Raw genomic sequence first — 23,930 nt, forward strand, 5'->3', positions numbered from 1 at the left:
TCCCTGCCGGCCAGGGAGGAAGGAGGCTCCAATTGTGTTGCTTGGCTGCGTTGCTCACCCAATAAGGAGTCTAAGAATGACTGGGGGGTGGAGCTTGCATGCCTTGTGCCGATCAAATCGACTGCATTGCCTGGGGACTTGCCTTTGCTCAGCACTTCCCAGCGGAGAGGTGACGGTGGTTTTCCTTGCTGCATCCCCTTTGCTGGATTGCTGCGCTGTGGGAACCACTGCTTGAGGATTCGTTTGGCTGCTGGCTGGGCTTTCTGACTTTGGCTCGGAGGGGCTCAGAAGTTGAACATACCTGTGCTCGGAATCGGAATCCCCTTGCCGGGGAAAACGTCAGTCTGGAGCGGGGGCACACAGTGGGGGAAAAGGAAATCCCTTATTTTGGCTGCTGATCCCTTATTTTCGAGGCTGCTGGTCCCTTATTTTCAAATCTGTAAGTTGACAGCTATGTTGCTGTGCCTCTTCCAAAATGTGAAAGCAGAATAAAATAAATCTTGGCTTCACTTGTGGGTAGTGCGTTTTAAGATCAGCAGTTCAAAAGTTTCCCTGAGAGACCAGAGGGATGTGGGGGGAGAAGATGCCATGACACAGAGAGGGACGGGGTATAATACTAGAATTCAAGGTCGCCCAGTGAAGCTGATTGACAGGAGGCTTAGGAGTGATGAAAGAATGTACTCCATCGCATGGCGTGTAACAACTGGTAGAATTCACAGCCATGTAGCCACTTAGATGGCTTCTAAAGAATTAGAGACATGCATGGATGACAGTATAATTCTGAATACCAGGTGGTGGACAAAGATGGGAAGACCATCACATTCATATACCTATCATCTTGGTGGGCTCCTCAGCTACACAGAGAACATAGCAAGCTGGACCGAGGGCGTTTACATTTTTTCACTTTTTGGATGTTATATGTCTCCTATGCATCTAATGTTTATTTCGCTGCACGAATCTTGGCTATTGGTCCCTTTCTTCCTCTCTTTTGACCCTTGTGTCTTTTCTCACTGTCTGTTTTACACCTTTCCACTCTGGAGGCATCTATGAACCATGCTCCTAACAGTTTTAGCAGGCGGAAGGAAGTCAGACAAATATCACAGCTAAGAAGGTCAAACTATCCCTTGGGCGGTTCCATTAGCATTTCTTAGGAGAGGATTTTGCACATATAGTTTGCTTGCACCTAGCTGGAATTTTCTCTGTAGCATGAAATCAAACACATAGAATTCTCCCCAGGATGGAGTTTGAAAGGTTCTTGCATGATTTATAAGATCCACTGCAGAGCAATGGCATCTTAAATTTGATTAGAGTATCCCTCTTGGTGCAGAGCACACGTTGCTGAGAATGCCGAAGACGGTAACAAAATTCAGCTAGACTGGAAAAACAGGCCTGCGGTTGCTGGATGTGTGTGCCTATCTAATTTGTATTGAAATATATTGTATCTTTGCAATCTTTACTTAGAATCTACAAGACTGAAACTCTTCCCTTGACTCCAGTTATGCCCGAGATACTTTTACAAGATGAGATACGTAGGGGGGAGGGGTACTCTTTGATTTGTTGGAATCACAGCACAGCAAATGTTTGCTTATTTTTATACTGTTCTTTGGCTCCAAATCAAGCTTTAAATTTGCTTTATTTAAAAAATGCCATGAATATAAAACTAACCTCAAAGCAGGGCTGTCTTAAGCATACGTGGCGCTGGGGTGCAAAAATCTGCCCGGCGCTCCCCCCAGGTTGCCCAGAGTTGTCAACCTTTTTTTAGGGGACAGCATGCTCTGGGCTGGCCATTGAGGTGCGCAGGCAGGGCAGAGCAGGGCACAGAGGAGCTTGAGGCTGCGGCGCTAGGCTCACCTCACCGGGAGGGCAGCACGCTCTGGGCGTGCCTCTCCATGGCCCTACCCCAATCCCAGGTGCACAGGAGGATGGAGCCAGCCACCTCAGCACCTCACTATCTTGCTTGCACCCAAACTCGTGCCAGAGCCGGGCTGGCTCTTCCCCAGATTCCAACTCTCAGGCCCCGGACTCTTGGCCTGGTTTCCCTGAGAGCCCGGTGCCCGGATGCCCTGCGCCCCTAATACCTACAGTTAAGACGGCCCTGCCTCAAAGAGTCATTCACCAGACATCTTCCAGTTTTGAATTCCCTCCTACGGTACCCTCCATTTCTCTGATGAAAATAGGGATGTCCTAAGGAAAAGCGGGGCATTCCGGTCCCCAGTCAGCATAGCCATAGATCAGGGACTGGAATGTCCCACTTTTCCTTAAGACATCTGTCAGAGCTGCTTGAAGATCCTAGCTCACAGAGGATCACGCTAGCCAGCGATCATTAAGTAAAAGTCTTTATTGAATTACAGTTTCCATTCTCACGCTGCTGCGCGCAAACTCTACGTCTAGTAGCTAGATCGGCGAAGCTCCGTCTGAGTCTCCGCCCCGTGAGCACCAACTTAATATCCTAGCCTTGCTCCACCTTTTCCGCCTGACTGTCCTCCTCTGGGTCCCTCTACCCCCCGGGGCCTCCTCCTTCCGGGATTCTTCTGACGCTGACCCGGACCCTCCTGCCTCCTTGCGCCGGGCTTTAGGACCTGGTTCCCTTTCGGGGCTGCTTACTGCGCCGCCTTCCTCTGCATTTGAACTTGGCGCGCGCGCCCAACCTTCCACCTTCCTCTTAACCGTTTCTTCGCTCCCCGATGGAGGTGTGGCCACTCCTGACTCATGCCCTCCCTCCTGTGGTGAGCTGCCAGCGCTTCCCCCCTGGCTCCCTTCCTCTTCCCTGCTTCCTGGCGGTGACGCTGGTCCCGATTTCCAGCTGCTCCCCCCTGAGTCCCTTCTGGCTCTATCTTCCTGGGGTGCCCCCCTTGCCCTGGCCACTGGTGCTCCTTTCTGTGAATCCTCTGATTCACTGGAAAGACTAGGAGATCTCGGGTCGTCGTCATCACTCATCTTTTCTTCTGCCTCCTCCCCTTCGCTCTCTGTTTCCTCCCTTGCCCGTGCCTCTGCTCCTAAACCCCTGACATCCATCCCCCCCTCGAAGCCCCCCATTCCCCCCTCCCCTCCTTCCGGTGCTGGAGCTGGGGGCTGCTGTTGCAAAGGGACGAACGTCGGATATCGGTCGCTTCCCGTGGCGGGCCTCCATCTGAAGTCTTCCGGTTCTTCCTCCCTGCTCTCGTCGACGACGGTCACCTCCGCTTCCATCTCTGTGCCGCCGTGCTCGAAACCAGGGTCGTCCCCGAAAATGTCCATGTCCGTCTCTCCCTCACTTCCTCCTGGCGGCGTTGCTCGTCCTGAGCATTCCAGCCACTTTCTGCGGAACTGCTCCTCTGGCCTATCGTCCCACCAATACGAGAGTTCTGAGGCGGATCCCGAGGGTGACCCCTCCGGGGAACGGACGTCTCGTGTCGGTTCCTCGTCCGAGTCGAACCCCCGGAACGTGCTGGCCGAAAGCGTGGGCGTGAAAAGCCAGTCGTCGAAAAAGTCTGCTGGCATAGGTCTATGTGGGAAGAGGGCATGAAACTCGTCTTTGAGCAGAGGTTCGTCTAAGGCGTAGCCCGGCACCCAGCTGTTCGCACTGGCCGGGGTGCCCTCCTTGGCGAGAAAGTATTCTACCCCCTCTTCCCCCCATCTGGAGTCCAAAATCTCCGTGACTTCGTTGATGCGCTCCTTCTGTGCCACTCCCGCGTGCCCTGTTCTGTCTCTGGCCGGACTCGGCGCCGTTCCGGGTTCCTGGAACCTGTGCGGTGCCTTGTAGGGAGTGAGCACCGATCTGTGGAATACCGGATGCATCCTGGAACCCTCCGGAAGTGCCAGTCTGAAAGCTACCGGGTTGACCTGCTCTTCGACTTGGTAGGGCCCCAGTTGCTTATGCCCTAGTTTCTTCTTGGCCAACGACCTGGCCGGCACTGCGTGGGCTGCTAACCAAACCCAGTCTCCCACGTGGAGCTCTTCTCCAACCCTTCTGTGCTTGTCTGCTTGTACCTTGTATGCGTGCTTGGCCAGCTCCAGGTGGCGCCTCAGCTGATCGTGGACTTCCTGCAGCTCCGACGCGAACGCATCTGCTGTCTGCGGCTCCCCCTCCCCCATTCTTTCCAGTCCCGGGAAGGTTCTGGGGTGCCTCCCGTTGTTGGCGAAGAACGGCGTGACCCCCGTGGACACGTGCTTCGTGTTGTTGTAGGCGAACTCGGCAAGCGGCAGGTAATCCACCCACGTCGCAGGCTGTTGATTTGCATAACATCTCAGGTACTGCTGCATGATGGCATTGACCCGCTCCGCTTGCCCGTTGGTCTGCGGGTGTCTCGCCGACGCCAGGTTGATCTTGACGTTCAGGAAGCCCATCAGCTTCTGCCAGAAATTCGAGATGAACTGCCGCCCCCGGTCGGACAGAATAGACCGTGGCAGACCGTGAACCTTGAACACGTGGTCTATGAACAGTTTGGCGGTTTGCTCCGCCGTGGCCACCTTAGCACATGGAATGAAATGGGCCATCTTGGAAAACAGGTCCACCACCACCAGCACTGCCGTCTTGCCCCTTGAGCTGGGCAGATCCGTGACAAAGTCCAGGGCCACCCTTTCCCAAGGTTCGACCGGAGTTTGCAGCGGTTCCAACAGTCCGGCCGGCGGTTTGTGCACTGGTTTGGCCCTCTGGCAGGTGTCACACCTCGCCACGTAGTCTGCGACCTCCCCTCTCATTCCAGGCCACCAGAAATCCCTGGCTACTAATTCCACCGTCTTCTCCTTGCCAAAGTGCCCGGCCGTGGGCGCGTCGTGCAGCTGCTGCAGCACCTTGGCTCGAAGTTCGTCTCCCGGCACGTAGATGGCCCCTTTACGGATGAGCAATCCATCTCTTAGCTGGAAACCGTCGGCCGCTGCCTTGCCCCTTTGCACCTCTGCCATCTTTGCTCGTGCGAAGGAGTCCCCCTGCAACGCTCGTCGCACCGCCTCTAGGTCCACGGTCGCCGCGGCGCACGCCCACACTGTCGGTGCGAAGATGTGCATGGCGGCCGCTGGTGTCGCGTCCTCCAGATACTGTGGCTTACGGGAGAGAGCGTCTGCCATGATGTTGGTGTCCCCCGGGACATACTCTATTCGGAAGTCGAAGTTCGCAAAGAACTCAGCCCAACGTATCTGCCTCTGATTCAGGAACTGTGCCGTGCGCCAGTGCTCTAGATTCTTGTGGTCCGTGCAAACCTGCACCGTGTGCTTGGCGCCGATCAGAAAGTGCCTCCACGCCTTGAACGCTGCGTGAATGGCCAGCAACTCCCTGTCCCATATGGTGTAGTTCTGCTCGGACTTGCTGAGCTTCCTGGAGTAAAACGCTCCCGGTCGCCACACCCCCTGCGGGTCTTTCTGCAGCAGGACCGCCCCCACGGCTCTGTCCGAAGCGTCTGTCTCCACCCTCATCGGCTTGCTGGGGTTGACATGAAGCAGCTGCTCTTCCGACGCGAAGAGACGCTTGAGTGCCTGAAAGGACTGCTCCGCCTGCTCTGTCCAAATGAACTTCTTTTTCTTGGAGCTAAGCGTGTCAGTGATGGCCGCCGTCTGCATCGCGAAGCCCTTGATAAACTTGCGATAGAAGTTCGCAAAGCCGACAAACCGTTGGACCTCCTTCCGGTTGCGCGGGCTCTTCCAATCCAACACCGCTCGAACCTTGGCGCTGTCCATGGCGAGCCCCTTGTCAGACAGCTTGTAGCCCAGAAAATCCACCTCCGTCACGTCAAATTGGCACTTCTCCAGCTTGGCGTAGAGCCTATGTTGCTTTAGCCTGCTCAGCACTTCCTTGACGTGCTTGTCATGCTCCTGCTGCGACTCCGAAAAGATCAGGATGTCATCTAAGAAACAGACGCACGTCTTGTAGAGAAGTCCCGCCAACACGTGATGCATAAATGCTTGAAAAACGTGGGAGCCATTTTGCAATCCAAAAGGCATAACTCTATATTCGTAGGTCCCCAGTGGCGTGAACATGGCTGTCTTCCACTCATCACCCTCCCGCATGCAAATGAGGTTGTACGCCCCCCGCAGGTCCAACTTGGTGAACACTCTGCCCTTCCGTACCTTCGCGAGGAGGTCGTCAATTCGGGGCATGGGGAAGTCCGATGGCCTAGTCACACTGTTCAAAATCCTGTAATCCACTACGAGTCTCTTTTGGGGCGTGTCCCGCTTCTTAACAAAGAATACGGGACTGCCCCCCACTGCCTTGGACTCCCGGATGAAGCCGCGCTGCAAATTATGATCAATGAACTCCTTGAGTTCTTGCAGTTCGTCCTCTGACATGGAATACAGTTTCCCTTTAGGCAGCGCCGCCCCCGGCAGCAGGTCAATTTTGCAGTCATATGGTCTGTGAGGGGGTAGCCTGTCTGCCTCCTTCTCGCAGAAAACTTCCAAAAATTCAGCGTACTTGTGGGGAATCGCTTGCAGCGTGCCTAGCAGCAGCTGTGACTCCTCTTCCTCTCCTTCCTGCCTGGGCACGATGCAGTGTTCAGCACAAAAGGAAGAGCCGAAGGTCAGCTGCCTCTGGTACCAAGCCATCGTTGGGCTGTGCTTGTCCAGCCAACTCATGCCCAATACAACGGGCGTGTCAGATAGTTGAGTGACGTTGAAGCTGATGATTTCTCTGTGATTCCCAAGTCGCATCACCATTGGTGGCGTCTGCTTCACCACTTGCCCCCCGAGCAGCTCCCTGCCATCCACCGTGACAACCTGCAGGGGCAGTGTGGCTGGCAGCAACTGCACAGCGTGCCTGTCGACAAAGTCCTGCCCTATAAAGTCCGCATTGCTGCCTGAGTCGATGGTGATTGGCACGTCTATGGTGATTCCATTGGGCAGCTGGAGAGATGCTGTGAGCCGCACTACTGGTTTGGGCGGGAGGGGGTTCACGGGCTGCAAAATTTCTGGGGACTGCGTCACTAACACGTCTGGCTGGGCCCCAGTGCCTCTTCCTCCAGCCAGACTGCGTCGTTTCCCTGCTGTGGTCCTCCTTGCTGCGTTGCTGCAGTCACCATTGCTGAGGCTGCAGTGAGCTTGTGGGGCCTCTGGGGACACTCTTTTGCCATATGCCCTGGTTCCTCACAGACGTAACACTTCCTGTTCCCTCTAGGAGGCTTCGCTTTCACTGCTGCCGGTGCTAGGGCTCTGGTTGCTGACTGAGCCCTTGCACCTCCAACCTCCATAGGTTCGGCTCCTCCTCCTGGCGGAGGCGTGGATTGCGCCCGCGCTGCTTCTCTGGGAAGGAAGGAGGGGCCCCCGGCTGGTTCGCGCCCTCCACGCCCTTCGTCCCTGCTCCACGGACGTCCTTCCAGCCTCACCCCCACTGCCAGTGCCCTCTGAACGACCTCCTGGGTGGTTCGGGGTCTCTCCCCCCTCGCGATCTCATCTTTAATCGAGTTGTGCAGCCCCTCCCAAAAGAGGTCTCTTACAGGAGCCGAATCTCTGTCCCATTCCAGGGCACTGACCAAGGCGAAAAAGCGGGCATGATACTGCCTGACGCTGGCCCTCCCTTGTCTCAGCCCATGCACCTCCTTCCGTGCAAGATCCACGTCAATACTTGATAAAAAGCACCCATCCATCGCTTTAATAAAGGCATCCGCATTCTGGAGCGCCGGATCCTTATCTCTCCATAAATTGCGTAGCCATGCTTTCGCATCCCCATGCAGATGGGACATGATGAACCCCACTCTCTCTTGTTCATCTCTAAAGTCTTTATGCAGCAGTTGCAGTGCGCACAGTACGTCGGCTCTAAAGTTGGGATACTGTTGCAGGTTCCCATCGAAGTGAGAGACTAGCCCGCCTGCCCGTCTCGCCAACCCAATTCCCTCCTGCCGGGGTGTCTGCTTTGTCAGCACGTCTAACCTGACCTGGAGATCCCTGCAGGCGGCAGCTGCCTCCTCCTCTCTCTTCCTGGATGCGAGAACCTCGGCGTTCAGTTGTGCCACTGCTTTTCTGAGGTCCTCTATCTGCTGCTCAGCCGTCATGTCGTCTGCCGTTCGTGAGCTCGCTAGTAGGCACCTGTTTCTCTCCCCTCCTCGAGGCTGTAGATGCCCACAATGATGTGACGGAGCTTACTGTCAGAGCTGCTTGAAGATCCTAGCTCACAGAGGATCACGCTAGCCAGCGATCATTAAGTAAAAGTCTTTATTGAATTACAGTTTCCATTCTCACGCTGCTGCGCGCAAACTCTACGTCTAGTAGCTAGATCGGCGAAGCTCCGTCTGAGTCTCCGCCCCGTGAGCACCAACTTAATATCCTAGCCTTGCTCCACCTTTTCCGCCTGACTGTCCTCCTCTGGGTCCCTCTACCCCCCGGGGCCTCCTCCTTCCGGGATTCTTCTGACGCTGACCCGGACCCTCCTGCCTCCTTGCGCCGGGCTTTAGGACCTGGTTCCCTTTCGGGGCTGCTTACTGCGCCGCCTTCCTCTGCATTTGAACTTGGCGCGCGCGCCCAACCTTCCACCTTCCTCTTAACCGTTTCTTCGCTCCCCGATGGAGGTGTGGCCACTCCTGACTCATGCCCTCCCTCCTGTGGTGAGCTGCCAGCGCTTCCCCCCTGGCTCCCTTCCTCTTCCCTGCTTCCTGGCGGTGACGCTGGTCCCGATTTCCAGCTGCTCCCCCCTGAGTCCCTTCTGGCTCTATCTTCCTGGGGTGCCCCCCTTGCCCTGGCCACTGGTGCTCCTTTCTGTGAATCCTCTGATTCACTGGAAAGACTAGGAGATCTCGGGTCGTCGTCATCACTCATCTTTTCTTCTGCCTCCTCCCCTTCGCTCTCTGTTTCCTCCCTTGCCCGTGCCTCTGCTCCTAAACCCCTGACAACATCCCTATTTTCATTGGAGAAATATCGGAGGGTATGGAATAGAACGTCCCTATTTTCATCGGAGAGGACATCTCTAATTTCATTGGAGAAATGTTGGTAGGTGACTGCAACTTAATGGCTGATTCTGTGACTTGAAAGGCTGCAGCACAGCGAGAATAAGGCAAGCAGCTACTACTGATACCACCCTTCTAATGTAGAGTGAAAGCTTTATGAGTATGCTCCAGTTATGGAGTCAGCCAGCAGAGTCACCTTCCTCCCCACAATGGGATGAGCAGCGAGGCCATCGCTTTGACTTAAGCCCCCTTTTTTTTCCTTCTTAAAAGAGGAATCCCTGCAGAGAACAGAATACCAGGAAAGCTGAAAATAAATTTGGAACAACGCCTCTGATGAGGATATGAGGTGAAATTTGCTCCCCTCCCCAACTCTCTCTAAATCACTTGTTCATTTGCACACTGTAATAGGCAGCAGTGATATACCACAGCTCTTTTGTGCCAACACGAGGGGGTGGGGAGAAACCAAGCTTTGGAGGGAGCAAACTCTGCTTTGCAGGTGGAAAACACCAAATGCAGAAAGCTCTTTGGTTCATGAAACAGAAGCAGCAGCAAGGGGTGTCAACAGCACTCTGTTAGCCAAGAGGATGTAGGCAGGAGTGCCAAGCAAGGGACATAGCAATATTCCCCTTCCCCCTCTCAGGTTTTGGGCCACACATGATTATTTCTTCATTGCCTGCCTGTATTTTTGGCTAAACACCTTGCTCTGCACCAAAGGTGGGGGATGTCAGGGCCAGGATTCAAATGTGGCCTTCCTCGCTTGTGCATTTGGTGCCTTGAGAGGCCCAGGCCAAGCCCCCCAACTAGAAGTAGCTTCAGGGTTTTTCCTCCCTCAAGGGGAACTCACAGAGAAACTCAGTTCCGGTACCTCTCAGGTGGTGGGTGCTATTGCCATTCTGTGAGAATGTGGGAAGTGTTCATACTGAGTTTGGGCACCTCTTTTTCGAGAAAAATAGCAGTGAGGAGCTTGTTCAGTGAGGGGAGGCATGCTAGCTTCCTGTCAGGTATGTTACTGTCACTTACTGAGAGGAAGAAGATGAAGGGCAAACAGAGCCGTAGTTTGTGATCTTGAGCCCCTGGCAGAACTGTCCAGATTGCGCCCCCCCCCAATGGACAAATTACCATATTTTCCGCTCTATAAGATGCACATTTTCCCCTCCAAAAATTAAGGGGAAATGTGTGTGCGTCTTATGGAGCGAATGCAGGCTCCTTGGCTTCAGCGATAGCAAGGCGAAGCCTCCGAAGCTGCGCTCCGGAGTTCCCACTGCGCTCCGGAGGCTTCGGGTTCCTTTCACTGAAGGGTAGGTGCCCCTTCGGCTAAGGTGCAGCGCCCCTTCAGCTAAGCGGGAGGAGAAATGGAAGGGGCTCTGTTTCTCCTGCTGCTTCGCTGAAGGGGCGCTGCGCAGAGAGGAGGAGATTTTTTTTCTTGTTCTCCCCCTCTAAAACAAGGTGCATCCTATGGTCTGGTGCGTCCTATAGAGTGAAAAATACGGTAGCTCTTCCTTCCGCCTCTCCTCCAAACCTACCACCACCACCCATTCAATTCACCCTCTATTTAAAACCTTTTCTTATGAGGCAATAACCAATATTTTTATTTAAAGACATATTTATGGACATATTTTAGCCGAGTTTGCGCCCTCCTCACCTGCGTCCCTGGCAGGGGCCCACCTCGCCACTCCCTAGCTATGACCTTGAGGGCAAGGCAGTGGGGAGGTTGGCAAGGTGTGGGTGCATGGGTGAGAGCACCAGAGTGGTTCTATCAGTGCATGTTCACCACAACAACCTCCCCATTGCTTTTCCCTCCCAGTAATGCACAGCAACACACTTGCCCCCTGGGTGAGTCTCTTCCATCCTTCCTGCTCTGTGCTATTCCCTCCAGCGATTTTACCTGACCAGGATGTCTATTTTACAGTCCTCAATTTGAAGGGCTGTCAGAGGACATTCCTAAGGATCCATAATCAGGGAGGGTCTTGCACCTACCTATAAAAAATTTACACCTAGGCAGCTAACTGAACAGGCACCTAGGTCACTTGGTCGCTGTACAGTGGTACCTCGGAAGTTGAATGGAATCCGTTTGGGAAGTCCAAAATGTTTGGAAACCAAGGCGCAGCTTCCGATTGTCTGTAGGAAGTTCCTTCAGCCAATTGGAAGTAGCGGAAGTCGTGTCGGACGTTCGGGTTCCAAAGAACGTTCGCAAACCGGAACACTCACTTCCAGCGTTTGGGAGCCAAAACATTCGACTCGCAAGGCGTTCGGGATCCAAAGTATGACTGTACAGTGGTACCTCGGGTTACATACACTTCAGGTTGCAGACTCCACTAACCCAGAAATAGTACCTCGGGTTAAGAACTTTGCTTCAGGATAAGAACAGAAATTGCACAGCAGCAGCAGAAAGCCCCATTAGCTAAAGTGGTGCTTCAGGTTAAGAACAGTTTCAGGTTAAGAATGGACCTCCGGAATGAATTAAGTACATAACCAGAGCTACCACTGTATTGTATTTTGATTTTCATTATAGCACTGTCTAAATGTGCATCTATAGCTATAAACTAGCACATGCAGGTTTTAGGCCAATGTATGCCCTTTTCTTTGCCTTCTTATTTTTTGTGCGAGTGGCCACCACAATTTTAGGTCTGGCCCCACAAGATAGCCCCACATGTTTGCTTTCATCTGAAGCACGTAGCTCCATTTCCATGAAAACAGCTCGGAAATACAACTTCTCAGTCACAAAACAAATCCCAGATAGGATGACCTAAGAAAGACCCTCAATCAGGAGGGAAAATTTTTCAGCTTCTTGATGACAGCCACCGACACAGAAACACGTCCTTAAATGCACAATCTTCCACTTAGCTCAAGGAGGAGACACTTAACCTTTCAGAGCCTGCAGCTAGGACATTTAATCTTCACCTCACCGCTATCGGAAGGGCACCCAAAAGGAAACAGGCAGTAAACACCACCAGCTTTGACAGGGATAATTGCCAGACACAAAATGGATCTGACACGTGAGTGACAACTGTTGATGCCACCAACTTTCAAGGAAGGGAAGTGAATTAGCGTGCTGTGTCAATTTGACTTGAGGCTTTGCTCTGCCAACCAGCTCAGCTATTAATACACTCGCTTTTGCCTCCAAATTTATAGAATGTCCAAATGCAACTAAGTGCTGAATGTGGAACAGCAGTGGCACAGTACTGTTTATCTCCTGTGGCTTGACTACGTTGAGGTTCCTTTAATCGCTGTTAAGAAAAATCTGGTGCACGTGCTTCATTTATCTTGCACCTGCAGGTGTTGTGATTAGTGTTTGAAGGTCACTGTGACCTGGCAACCAGCCAAGTAGGTCACTGTGATCTGGCAACTGGCCAAGGGTGTGGTGATTCTTGGGTATATTAAGAGGGGCTATACATTGCCAACAAAGGTCCGTATAGTAAAAGCTATGGTTTTCCCAGTAGTGATGTATGGAAGTGAGGGCTGGACCATAAAGAAGGCTGATCGCCAAAGAATTGATGCTTTTGAATTATGGTGCTGGAGGAGACTCTTGAGAGTCCCATGGACTGCAAGAAGATCAAACCTATCCATTCTTAAGGAAATCAGCCCTGAGTGCTCACTGGAAGGACAGATCCAATACTTTGACCACCTCATGAGAAGAGAAGACTCCCTGGAAAAGACCCTGATGTTGGGAAAGATGGAGGGCACAAGGAGAAGGGGATGAAGAGGATGAGATGGTTGGACAGTGTTTTCGAAGCTACCAGCATGAGTTTGACCAAACTGCGGGAGGCAGTGGAAGACAGAAGTACCTGGCGTGCTCTGGTCCATGGGATCATGAAGAGTCGGACATGACTAAACGGCTAAACAACAACGTACATTGCCTCTTTGCTTTGTTGCAAGGAAGCTCTGTCAGATTGATACTGAACTCTGTGCTGTGAGTTGCACTTGCTTTGCATTTGAAGCATTCACCTTCTAGTGGAAGCTGTAGATAGTGAATACAGTGGTACCTCGGGTTACAGATGCTTCAGGCTACAGACGCTTCAGGTTACAGACTCCGCTAACCCAGAAATAGTACCTCAGGTTAAGAACTTTGCTTCAGGATGAAAACAGAAATCGTGCTCAGGCGGCGTGGCAACAGCAGGAGGCCCCATTAGCTAAAGTGGTACCTCAGGTTAAGAATAGTTTCAGGTTAAGAACAGACCTCCAGAACAAACTAAGTTAACCCGAGGTACCACTGTATAGTGAAACTGCCTTCACCCTTTGGACCTGTCAGTAAAGGACTGAACTGACTGAAGAGTTGGGAGTCTGACTGAAGTTCTTCCAGCACAAAACTGCACTACCACGAAGCTACGCATTTGGGGAGCTGCACATGTTTGGCATATGACAACAGAGGACCTACTCGCAAGTGACGGTGTTAAAAAGCACTTGGTACCCTGAAATGCAGTCCTGCACCTCTACTCAGAACTAAGCCCTATTGCAGCGGCATGCCAGTTTGGTGCCTTCCAAACACTGTTGGATTAAAGACCCAATTATCCCAACCAATGGTCATGCTGGATGGAGATAGTGGGAGTCAAACAACAACTGGAGGGTCGTCGTCGTCTTCTTCTTCTTTGGCGATCACTCACTGCCGAGTAAGATTATCAACCATAAACCTGTTTTTAACAGTGAGTCCGTAAGTGACTGGGGAGGCCAATTCTGGATCCACACGTCCTTCCACAGTGGGGACATAGGTTTCCGGGTGGGAGTTGATCATGGTGAGGGTTTGCCAAGCATGCCTTCTTCTTAGGGCACCTTTTCTAGAGCCTCCCCCTTTTCGGGATGAGCAGAGTAGATCCTAAGTAGGACTACTCAGTCATGGATACAGCTGCCGAGCTGCTCAACTGCTCATTCCTTGAGGCAGAACGACTGAATCTCTATCCACCACCCATGTGACTAGGACTAAGGGCTTCCAGATTTCACAGTCCTGCCCCCGTTACCATTTGCCAATCGCCATGGGACTTTTTGGGGTTTGGGTTTGGGATGGTTTTTTCAGAAGATGCCTGTGCGTGAATTTGTTTTATGTGTGTAGATCAGACCAACGCAGAGTCTTCATAGTAAGGCTCTATTCCGATGTCATGAGTAATCATGACGACCAGTAGATTCTTATCTGCTGCAGCCTTCATCCACCTTCACAGCCATTGCAACATACCGCTTGCTATCTTCCACCTGTTCTGCGTTGAGGACTTCTTGGTTCATTCTTTGTCTAGCTCCTCCCCTTTGACCTTACCGCCTTGGGTGACCCTGCTGGGAGTACGAGACTCCCGACAGCCTCGCTCACAAGGGTCATAGGAACATGCAAGCCTACTCACTATGACAAGGTGCTGATCCGGCGAGTGAGATCTGGAGGGTACCATCTTGAATACCGCCTGCTCTATTGGGTTCAAGGAAGCTTACTCCCAGATAAGTGAGCATAGGGTTTAAGTCTGGAATCCAGCCATTTTTGCTATTGTTGTGGGACATTATTGCAGTAAAACCAGCCATTCATGTTTGGCCAGATAGGCACATGAAGGGGCTGGGGCTCACAGAGCTTTCCCGCAAAATTTGCTAGAGAGTACTCAGTGAGATCACTTCCTTTATCTGCCTTGGTAGGAAGATGTAACACAACATACTTCCTTCCTGCCCAAGTATCTCTCTCTTTCTTCATCATGCCTCCGAGTTGACCACATGCGAATGTCTGAGCTCTGCAGCTCAGACCCCATTTTGAACTTAGATTAGCCCTCTTGACTGGGGCTGATGGGAGTGGAAGGCCACAGATTCTTTGTTTCTGCTGTAAAAGACTAACAGGGCTACCCTTTTGGTATCTGCCACTTAAAGGGTATTGTAATCAATAGTTTGCAATTGTGCAAAGGACCAGATGAATTACGTGCAATGCCCACCCCATACCCACCCACTTCATTTTTCATAACTAACTGGTGCGATAAACCCACAGCTACCTTAAACCCCCCATGATTGCATGGTCTCTTGAGAACCAACACTAATCATTCATATCTGCACCTTTCTCCACTAGTAATGAGCACAAGTGTGATAGGAATTTTGAGGTCTTAGATATATGGTAATGTTCATAACTGCATGTACATAGATCAGCACAGATAGATAGCCGTGTTGGTCTGCCATAGTCAAAATAAAAAAATTCCTTCCTGTAGCACCTTAGTGTGTATCTGAAGAAGTGTGCATGCACACGAAAGCTTATACCAAGAACTAACTTAGTTGGTCTTTAAGGTGCTACAGGAAGGAATTTTTTTATTTAGATCAGCACAGGAAGACCGACCTGAAGCCATTTTGATTCCTAAACTGACCAAATGTTTTCTTTGCAAGGTCAAACTGGAAAAGCCTCCCCATTGTCTTTTCCTTCACAAATCCTGTCTTAAGGGTATGTCTGTGTTTGAATAGGGTGTGAGCCTGTGACATGGCCCAGGAACTAAGTATTTATCACTACAAAAGAATGGCCAGGCTCCCCCGGCAATCCAATCAAGTAACCTGCCAGACAGGATATAAACAACAACAGGAGAAAAACAATATTAAAATTTCTGTTTTAGACCGCCTTTTCTGTGATGTAGGTATGATGTATCTGAGGGGTGGCCTTAGGTTACACCCCTTCGGTGATGTATGTATGATGTTTCTGGGAACCTATGTAAGGACTCTATATGGGCTCTTGGATACCCCATAAGGGAAAAGGGCAATTTTTGTTTACACCACAAGCAATAAGCTTTCAGCAGCGATAGCTAGAGGAATTCTCCCCGACTGCCTGAGCATTTTGGGTTCTGCATAGCTAGGCATGAAGCAGCTGGTTTCTCCTGAACTTTGACAGCGCAATTTCATCCTGCGATTCAAGTTACAACTCTCATAAACCATCCCTCAGCATCGGAAGGAAGGTTGCGTGCCCCCAAGTGCAAAGGAGCGGAACAGCGATCAGGAATAACGGCTGCAAGAAGCAGCTACCTTCAGGAGCCCTGGTCGATATGCTTTTTAGCCTGCTACAACTCAGTGGATGATGATTTTGGGTGGTAGGGCCAATATATTATTATTATTATTTGTTGAATTTATGTACCGCCCTATACCCAGGGGTCTTAGGGCGGCTCACAGAATAAAATCAAGATATAAAACCACAAAATACCTTATAAAAATAAAAGCAACAACCCAATAGCCCCCCCAAAACAAAACACATTTTAAAAGGGCATAGGATGTAAATCAGATCAACCAAAGGCCTGGTTAAAAATAACCATTGGGGAAAAAAAACAACCAGAAGCTTTCCTTTTGGGAATTATAGGGACAGAACTACCTAAATTGTATAGAAATTTATTTATGTATGCTGCTGCAGTGGCAAGAATGCTACTCGCCCCAAAATGGAGAGAAGCAGAAGTCCCAGCAAAGAAAGAATGGATACAAAAACTTGTGGAATATGCAGAAATGGCAAAACTTACCGGAAGAAATCAAGGTAAGAAACCTTTTATAAAAGAATGGAAATGGTTTACGGTGGTACCTCGGGTTAAGTACTTAATTCGTTCCGGAGGTCCGTTCTTAACCTGAAACTGTTCTTAACCTGAAGCACCACTTTAGCTAATGGGGCCTCCTGCTGCTGCCGCGCCACCCGAGCACGATTTCTGTTCTCATCCTGAAGCAAAGTTCTTAATCTGAAGCACTATTTCCGGGTTAGCGGAGTCTGTAACCTGAATCGTATGTAAGCTGAAGTGTATGTAACCTGAGGTACCACTGTATTGAATTTTTGCAGATAAATTGCAAACAGATAAAAACATTGGCAGGATTATTGTAATAACCTGCAGTTTCATAAGAGTATATATTTAAAATAGATAATTAAGAGAGTAAATTAAATGAATTTGGATATGCAGAAGATATTAAAAAATAAATTTAAGGAACCACAGAAAGAGGGGGAAGGAAGTCAAACTTTGAAATGTTAAAATGATTGCAAAATTAATGAAATGTACAAACATTAAAAGTACAAATAAGAACTTAAAGAAATGAAAACAATCGACTGCATCCATCTGCGTGTTCGTTTCAGAGATCCATTTCTCCGTGCCTTCTGATAAATTAATGCCAGCTCACTGCCAGCATGTAGCCTCCTTTACGCTGCATGTTTACAAGCTCTCGCTGTAGAGAATTTGGGAGAGCAGAAATAATGGCATTACCGCAGCATTTACAGGTAGCGTGGAAGGCTAAAACAAGGGCTCTCACTTCATTTCGCAGTGTTCCACTCAATCAAACAAATCAAGGGGGTAGAAATGAGAGACAGGAAGCAATCAGATTCCTGTACAAGTACAGCCATGCAAAGCCACTTCCGACCTCGGGAGGAGGTGGGACTGCGAGCTCACGCCTCCAGCCCCGCGTGATCAGGAGAATCCTCGGGCCGTGTCATCCCCTGAGTCAGCCAATTGGCTGGCTCAGGGGGTGTGGCTTGCCTCATTTAAGGCAGGCACGGAACCAGGATCTCCCTCTTCGGTTCGTGCAGCTGTTGTGGTTTCCCACCCACCCACCCTTTAAGGTTTCCCTTCTGACATTGCTATGGACCTCGGTTGGTCACCGCTGAGGGGCCTGGTAGGAATTTTTTCCACTTGGCGAATTGGCACTGGCCATTTGGTTTTTCACCTACCTCGTAGCAAATCGTCACAACTCCTTGGTTTTGGCAGTTAGGCATTGGTAGGGGTATTGTTATGTAGACGTGTTGGGGGGGAAGCGCCACACCTCCCCCAAATATTGAAGGGTAATCCGGTAAAGGATTCCAGGGGGCGTTGCCTCATCCGAAGCCTATGGAGGCCAGGGCCTAAAGCGAGCCCCCAAGCGGTGACCCCAGGGGAGTACCTAGTTGATGTGCATCAGCAGGGCTCCCCCTGCTGGTGTTAACCCTTCCCGGTTTTCAAGCAAACAGGCTGAAGCCAGATAGTCTGATAGGACCAATGCCTAAGCCACTCTTACCTCTAACCAATAAAGTTGTGGCCAATTTTAGCCCATTAACCTTAAATAATGGTGTCCTGTGTCTTTATTCCTACTGGGGGGAGGCAGGAACTCACCACGCAAAGATCTTTAAGGTGAGCTTCGTGGATAGGACTGCCAGCTTTGGTGATGGCGTTGTCTCCTCTGCTTTTAACTATAGCACAGCATGCAGGAATTTAGCAGGCAGAACTTTTCCTGGCAAGGAGATTAAGAGAAGGGAAAGTGACACCTGCTTAATGCCTCTGTGCCAGGCTACAATTAAAGGCATGGGAGCAGGGCCAGCGTAAAAAGGAAGCAGAGCTGGCAACCCTTTTCTTGGCAATTGTAAAAATAGCAGAATACACACACACACACATACACACACACAATATTTAGTGGCCCAAGGCTCAAAGGCACTTTGCATGTAACACTAAGCCATCATTCAGCGCTAAGTGCACAAGATAGAATAATCTTGTGTGAAGCCTAGGGCTTCTGTGCTTGCCCCGTCCTGCCCAGCCAGAAGGACTTTGCCAACATTCAGCTGGCATCTGAAGGCAGCCCTGTTTAGGGAAGCTTTTAATGTTTGATGCATTACTGTATTTTAATATTTTGTTGGAAGCCACCCAGAGTGGCTGGGGAAGCCCAACCACATGGGCGGGTGTATGCCTATTCAAAGGCTTTATTATTGGCGCAAAAACATTTACAATGCAGAACGCCTCTCTTCCATGTCTTGCTCAGTCACTAGCAGAATCTGAGAGTGGGCGGTCCTTAAACTTTCCCCAGCAGAGTAGTCTCTTGACCCCTATCCGACGCCTCCCCTCTCTGTGCAAAAATCTACTGCGCAGGGAAGGCTTGGGTAAAGGGGGGGCCTCCCTCCTCCCCACTTTGCTCGGGCACGGTGTCCTGGCTCTTTCTTGCATCCTCCGAGCCCTGCAGCTCTTCCCCACTAGAGGCGGGGCTTCCCTCCTCCGCTGAGGAAGTGCTGCTTCCCATGATCTTTGGAGGCTCTCTGTAATCCAGCTGCCCTTCTACCTCTCGCCTCTGATCTGATGGCAGTTCCCTGACAGCGGGGTATAAATAATAAATTGTTGTTGTTGTTGTTGTTGTTCAAAGAATCTTGGCTCTAGGCAGAAAGCAAGGGCAGAGAAAACTGACAGCATCTCTTCCATACCTATAAGATGGGAAGCTTGCATGACATTTGGTTGTATTCAAGGGATGTTGGCAGCAGTGCTCCTTTTCTAGAAAAAGAGGTGCCGGAACTCACCATGAACACTTCCATTGCAGCAGTGTAGCTAGCCACTTGGGTGCCTGGTGCAGGGTGGGGGTGTCCTGTAGCTAGGGGCGGGGTGATCTGCACCAATGGAGGTGGGGAGTCTCTCCGACGCTTGAAGCCTCTCCATCGCCTCCCCCTCAGCTGTAGGGTGGCTGAGGGAGAGGCAGTAGGCAGGCGCAAGTCCCACGCCGCGGTTTCAGGCAGCACAGAACCTACAGGTGCCTAAGCCACCACGTCACTCCTAAAAAATTTCGTGAGCCCCCTTTTTTTTTTAAAAAAAATGTCATTTTGTCACACACACTCCCCCATTGATGACACCCAGGGTGGACTGCACACACACACCCCGCACACCCCATCCTCTGCCACTGCTCCCTTGTTCTCTTAGAATGCCAATGGCGCTCACCTGAGAGGTGCCAGAACTGAGTTTTGGTGAGTTCCAGCTGAAAAAAAGCCCTGGTTCACAGAATGAATTCCCTATTGCTCAGTCCCTGCTCCTGCCAACCTAGCAGTTCAAAAGCACATCAAAGTGCAAGTAGATAAATAGGTACCACTCCGGCGGGAAGGTAAATGGTGTTTCAGTGCGCTGCTCTGGTTCACCAAAAGCAGCTTAGTCATGCCGGCCACATGACCAGGAAGCTGTCTGCGGACAAACCCCAGCTCCCTCGGCCAGTAAAGCGAGATGAGAGCTGCAACCCCAGTCGTCCGCGACTGGACTTAACGTTCAGGGGTCCCTTTACCTCCTTTACAGATGCTACCATAGTCATGTTTGTTTTTTTTAAATGAAATTTTGCAGACAATAAAAGGTTACAAAATTAAAAATAAGAAATAAAAAAGAATAACAATAATAAAAGAAAAAGAGTTACAAAGATACAAAGACAAAACACATAAAAAGTAAAAAAAAATAAAAAGAAATCAATATTTTCATGTCTTATATTTCATTTACTTGTTTCCTGACCTCCTCACACACCCCTTTTTTGTATTCCAGTTCACATGGTTAATTCAGCAAATCCTCACCCTCTATCATTTATCTTTACTCAATATCTTAACCTATTATAACTATACCCCCATCGTTCTGCCCGGACACTGAGGTCCAGCGCCGAGGGCCTTCTGGCGGTTCCCTCATTGCGAGAAGCGAAGCTACAGGGAACCAGGCAGAGGGCCTTTTCGGTGGTGGCGCCCGCCCTGTGGAATGCCCTCCCATCGGATGTCAAGGTGATGGACAACTACCTGACATTCAGAAGACATCTTAAGGCGGCCCTATTCAGGGAAGCTTTTAATGTATGATATTTTAGTGTTTTTTGGTTTCTGTGGAAGCCGCCCAGAGTAATAATATTATTATTATTATTATTATTATTATTATTATTATTATTATTATTATATATTTTCAACCATTGTCAATCCGTATTTATATATTCTTGTTAATCTTTATACCAATACCACTTATTTTCAATCCAACATCCCTTTAACATTCATTAATTTTACAGTATTTCTGCAAGTAGTCTTTAAATTTCTTCCAGTCTTCTTCCACCACCTCTTCTCCCTGATCTCGGATTCTGCCTGTCATTTCTGCCAGTTCTATGCAGTCCATCACCTTCATCTGCACTACCATAGTCGTGTTAATGCTTTTATCACAGTGCCAGAGTTCCTTACACGGCTTTCTGGGTGTAAAGCAAAAATCACCTTGTGCCGCAAGTAATTTGCTTTCAGAATGCAAGACAAAATGCATCATTTCTTATAATTAAAAACTGGACTTTTGGACTCGACCAGCGGAGTCAGATCTCATAACTGACCAACCTGACAACTGTGACTCTGACATACTGACAGCCGAATCATACAGATAGCTCAACTGGTAGAGCATGAGACCCCTTAATCTCAGGGTTGTGGGTTCAAGCCCCACATTGGCCTTGCAGAGGGCTGGACTAGATGACCCTTGTGGCCCCTTCCAACACTACAATTCTATGATTCTATGATATAGCCATTTCTGAGTATACAAAAGGATAGCCTCCAGAACCAACTGGATCCTGTGCTAACAAGAACCGACTAACACAATGTTACCGGAAAAATCCGAGGGCTCCCTTGGACAAAAAGTAAAGACACCAACCAGAGTAAATTGAAGCAAATCAGCAGCCTGTAGGCTTGGTCTTTATTGAAGAAAGACTGTCGCGACAGGGTGCTCCCCTCACTTGCAGGTGAGAGGAAAGACCAAGAAAAATAGTGTGCAAGATCTTATAAAAACTTTTGAAATTCCCCTCCTCTAGGTCAAGCCCACCCCCAGAAACATCATGCATACATTACAGAAAGGAGGGGTTGAGAGAGGAGTTGTGGTGGTAACCTGAGTGTCCTGTCACCTGGCTGGTTCCTCCTTTCCCCCTCCCCATGAGTCACTTCCAGGAGACAAAGGGGAGTTTGCAGTTTCCTCCCCCCCCCCCCCGAGGGAAGATCTGATCATTGTCCTTTGTTTCAGTCTATGCTGAATCCACTCCCATATGCAAGTTCTTTGTGATCTTGATTGTCTTCTGTCTGGGATCATCAGGGTTGGCATAGCAACTGGGCAGGGCTCCTGTGGATGTGCTGGGATGGTAAAGGGATTATGGCTGACCAGGACCAAGCCACCCCCCTTTGATAGTCCTTGTCATATGGAGTAAAATAAAAATGGAACAGTGCAAATCCGATGTATGGTTGATTTTTTTTCTATGAATTTATAACAGAAATGTGGCGTATGTAGTGTGTGAGTTTGTGTGTAGTTTGTACAAACAGAATAATTGGGGTGGGGGGGTTCCTGCTACAACAAGAAAATGGAGGAAACTAAGACTCAATTAAAGCTAGAGCTCAGATTTTCTTACATTGGATCACCTATCATTTCCCAAAATAGATCATCTCCAGAGGAAAGAATGTCAGAAGGTCCTATCAACTTAAAAGGGAGCTCCACACTGCTTGTTTTTCATTCCGATGTTAAGTTAAGCCGCCCATGCACTCATCTGCAGATGTTTGCCAGAGCTGACTCTCAACTTGTTAATGATTAAAGAGACTGCAGTGCCAGTCTGAAGGCATAACGGAGAGCAAATACTGAGTTACATAATGCCATAAAGCTACTCTGTCTGCTAAAAAAGGAGGAAAAAAAGGAAGTAACCCGGGCAGGATTCTTCATATAAGATGCAAAAATGCAACTTTCACAACCAGAATCTATCTCTCCATTAGCTCAGATCAGAGAAAGACAAACACCTGCCAAGATTTGTAATAATGCGCAAAGGATGAGCTAGATTTTCATTTTTGAAGTAGCAGAATCGATACACGGCTAAGCATGTTGAAGCACACTCTAATCTCTTAGATGGCAACCCTCCAACACATTGAAGCCAAAATCCATGACGCTATCTTCCCGGGTGCCATCTCCCCATTTATTTATTTTTTTGTCGTGAGAGCACAGCAGCCATTTGGGTTGCCCTGATCTCACATGAATTCACACCACAGTTTCTCCCCCAAGGTTTTCACGTTTTGGAGCGCCACACAAGATTACGGCCCCGGCAAAAAGTTCTTTTTCCAGGGGGAAATCACAGCCTGAGATCACAGCAACCAAAATGGCCACCTTTCTCTCGCAATAAAACAATGGGATACCCCAGTTTTTCCGGGACACTTGTGGGGTATGTACTCTCGGCACCTTTAACAAACAACAGCAACCTAGAATTCTCGGGAGGAAGCCATGACTGTTTATAGTATTACCTCAGGGACTTAAATATATGGTGTGAAAGTGGCCTTGCTGCAGAGGGTTTCAGTGCCATGAACCAGCCCATCTCAGAGGGGTACGATTAGATTGTCAAACTGCTTTGAATCCCAGCATACAGTGGTGCCCCACAAGACGAACGCCTCGCGAGACGAAAAACTCGCAAGGCAAAAGGTTTTTTCGTTTTCGAGTTGCTTCGCAAGACGAATTTCCCTATGGGCTTGCTCCGGGGACAGAGGGGAAGGCGCGCGGCCATTCCCCTCTCTCCCCGGACCCCTTTTGAACCAAGGGGCGACAACGGGGAGAAGCGATCGTCTCCCCTCCGCCCCTTGCTTCAAAAGAGGGGACAGAGGGGAAGGCGCGCGGCCATTCCCCTCTGTCCCCGGACGGTCTCCATAGGAACGCATTGATTGATTTTCAATGCATTCCTATGGGAAACCGTGCTTCGCAAGACGAAAAACTCGCAAGAAGAAAAAACTTGCGGAACAAATTAATTTCGTCTTGCGAGGCACCACTGTAATTCCCAAGCACAGCAAATACAGGCCGTAAAACAGGGAACCAGCTAAGGGTGGGAAAAGCCAAGCAGAGGCAGAGACCAACCCTTCGTTCATCCCTATTATCAAAGCTTTTTGGTCCTCGCTCTTCTGTTATTTTCCCACCAGTGGCATAACCATGATGGGAGTCACAAAAAGGCAGGGCCACTTGAGTTCTTTCACATAATTATTAACCATCGCCTCATCTGAAGGACGCCTGTGAGAGTCCCCTGCAGTTTGAGCTGTGATTATCTTGTTCTCCCCTGACAAGGTGACATTAAGGAGGCCGTTCCTCTTTCGATTCCAATCAAACATTGAAATCCCACTTCCCCAAACACTGAAAAACACCTCACAAAAATCTGCAGCTTTATTTATTTGGCACCACTTTTCATATGCTCACTCGTAAGTTATTGTCTCAATTAAGCCTCATTGTCGATCCATGTCACGTTCCTGTGTTATTAAACACACACACCCCTAACCAAAATAGATTTCAAACCAGACTAAGGGAGGATAATCGTCTGGAGGTCTGGGAAAGATATACCATGAGTTGTTCCATGTTTGTGGTGCGCAGGGCCAGCCTAAGACCTATGGCTGCCTGAGGGGAAGGACAAAATGGCGCC

The 23,930-nt window shown here is 49.8% G+C and overlaps 1 protein-coding gene across 4 annotated transcripts in view; it reads right to left on the minus strand.

The window, feature by feature from the left end:
• Nucleotides 1-23,930, minus strand: part of RAB11FIP4 (RAB11 family interacting protein 4) — a 239,220-nt gene that overhangs the window by 179,315 nt on the left and 35,975 nt on the right. The window lies entirely within an intron of this gene.

Source organism: Podarcis bocagei (assembly GCF_964188305.1).
Source record: "Podarcis bocagei genome assembly, chromosome: 2".
In the NCBI taxonomy this organism is placed as follows: domain Eukaryota; kingdom Metazoa; phylum Chordata; class Lepidosauria; order Squamata; family Lacertidae; genus Podarcis; species Podarcis bocagei.